At 44.1% G+C, this 2,469-nt stretch overlaps 1 non-coding gene across 1 annotated transcript; it reads left to right on the top strand.

Annotated features, from left to right (window-relative positions):
• Window positions 1–1,938: 1,938 nt before the first annotated feature.
• Window positions 1,939–2,045, top strand: LOC141688213 (small nucleolar RNA R71). The gene has a single exon (XR_012561671.1). It is a non-coding gene; the product is annotated as a small nucleolar RNA R71 (small nucleolar RNA).
• Window positions 2,046–2,469: the final 424 nt, after the last annotated feature.

The following is a 2,469-nucleotide window of genomic DNA, read 5'->3' as shown; positions in this document are numbered from 1 at the left end:
TGTCTTCCTCACTACCTGAAAGGTCAGCTGAAATAATAACAGGTAACATAGATGAATCACCTAAAAAGGCATACCTCAAGTGTTCAGGTAATGTTTTGAGCTCTAAGGTAGGCGCTTCCTCTATTGATGGTTTGAGCTTCCCTTCAGCGTTCTTGAGGTCAGAAGTACCAAGAGATTCAAATGGTATATCTAGCTTTCGCTTCCAGGGAGAAGCGTTCAGATATTGTAATTGCTCGTTGCTATCTTCATCATCACTGTCAAATTCCCCCACTAAGGCCTTTTCCAATGCATCAGACATTAGCATGTGATCGAGTTCCGAAGTAACCGCAGAATCAATCACATCCACGTTTAAGCACTCCTCATCTTCTGTAGGGAATTTCATTGCTTTGAATACGTTGAAGGTCACATCCTGATCTTGAACCCGCATAGTAAGTTCCCCTTTTTGCACATCTATCAAGGTACGGCCAGTAGCCAAGAAAGGCCTCCCCAAGATTATGGGAATCTTCTTATCTTCCTCAAAATCCAGAATAACAAAATCAGCAGGAAAGAAGAGCTTATCCACCTTGACGAGCACATCCTCAACTATGCCCCTTGGGTAAGTAATGGAACGGTCCGCCAATTGTAGCGACATGTATGTGGGTTTTGGATCAGGCAGATCCAGTTTTTTAAAGATCGACAACGGCATCAGATTAATGCTTGCTCCCAAGTCACAAAGGCACTTGTCAAAAGTTAGATTGCCAATGGTGCAAGGAATGGTGAAGCTTCCTAGATCTTTCAGTTTTGGTGGTAACTTTTGTTGCAGAACCGCGCTGCATTCTTCCGTGAGAGCAACGGTTTCAAGGTCATCCAGTTTCACCTTCCTTGAAAGAATAGTCTTCATAAACTTCGCATAACTAGGCATTTGTTCCAGAGCCTCAGTGAAAGGTATATTGATGTGAAGTTTCTTGAACACCTCCAGAAACTTCCCGAACTGTCTATCCAGCTTTTGTTGCTGCAATCTCTTAGGAAAAGGTGGTGGAGGATAGAGCTGTTTCTCCCCTGTATTAGCCTCAGGCAGAGTGTGTTCAACAGTAGTCTTCCTTGGTTCCGCCGCTTTCTCCCTTTGCTTAGATTCTTCATCTCTAACTTCAGCTTCGACTTCTTTTGCCTTTTCAGCATCAACTACTTTTCCAGACCTTAAGGTAATAGCCTTGACTTGCTCTTTAGCTTCCTCCTGCCTGGTACTTCCGTGTCACTGGGAAGAGTGCCAGGTTGACGATTGAGCACTGCATTGGCTAATTGACCGATTTGATTTTCCAAGGTCTTGATAGAAACCGCCTGACTCTTGCACAACAGCTTAATTCCTCAAAATCAGCACTAGTAGGTGCAGCTGCACTTCCCTGTTGAGGATATGATTGTCTTGTAGTATACTGCTGTGGTTGCTGGAATCCAGGTGGGTTAAACTGTTTACTCACTCCTTGCTGATATGGTGGCTGAATAGCATTCTGATTATTTCCCCAGCTGAAATTTGGATGATTTCTGTTGTTAGGATGATAGGTCGCTGGCACAGGCTGCTGTTGTCGCTGATAATTATTCACATACTGAACAGATTCGTTGACAAGAGAACACTGATCCGTAGCATGAGAACATGCACAAAGCTCACAAACCATAGCTATTTGATTAACTCCATACGTAGCCAAAGAATCAACCTTCATTGATAGCGCTTGGAGCTGGGCTGCAATAGCGGTGGCTGCATCAACTTCCAGAATACCTGCTACCTTGCCTGATGTCATCCTCTGAGTTGGGTTTTGATGCTCATTTGCAGCCATCATCTCAATAAGATTGTACGCCTCAGTATAGCTTTTAGCCCATAAGGCGCCTCCAGCTGCTGCATCGAGCATGGGCCGAGATTGGGCCCCCAAACCATTATAAAAACCAGTGATTACCATCCAATCCGGCATTCCATGATGTTGACATTTTCTCAACATTTCCTTGTAGCATTCCCAAGCCTCGCACATAGATTCTGTAGGTTGCTGCGCAAACTGAGTAAGAGCATTCCTCACAGCAGCAGTCTTTGCCATTGGATAAAACTTCACCAGAAACTTTTGCGCAAGATCTTGCCACGTAGTGATGGACCCAGCTGGTTCAGAATGTAACCAGTCTTTAGCTTTATCCCTCAGTGAGAATGGGAAAAGCCTCAACTTGATAGCCTCATCAGTCACGCCATTATACTTAAAAGTGCTGCAGATCTCGACAAAATTCCTTATGTGCATGTTGGGGTCTTCAGTTGCCGCTCCTTCAAAAGAAACAGAATTCTGCACCATCTGAATAGTGCCCGGCTTGATTTCAAAGGTGTTAGCTTGAATAGCCGGATGAAGGATGCTTGACTGAATGTCATCAATTTTAGGCCGAAAAAAATCCATAAGAGCTGGATCAACTTGAACAATACGATCTCCCATGTTTACTGGTTCTTTCTGCTCAGTTCCTGAA

The sequence above is a fragment of the Apium graveolens genome, chromosome 9 (genome assembly GCF_009905375.1).
Source record: "Apium graveolens cultivar Ventura chromosome 9, ASM990537v1, whole genome shotgun sequence".
NCBI classification, from domain to species: domain Eukaryota; kingdom Viridiplantae; phylum Streptophyta; class Magnoliopsida; order Apiales; family Apiaceae; genus Apium; species Apium graveolens.
The sequence above is the reverse complement of the archived record's forward strand: the minus strand, read 5'-3'. Positions and strand labels throughout refer to the sequence as shown.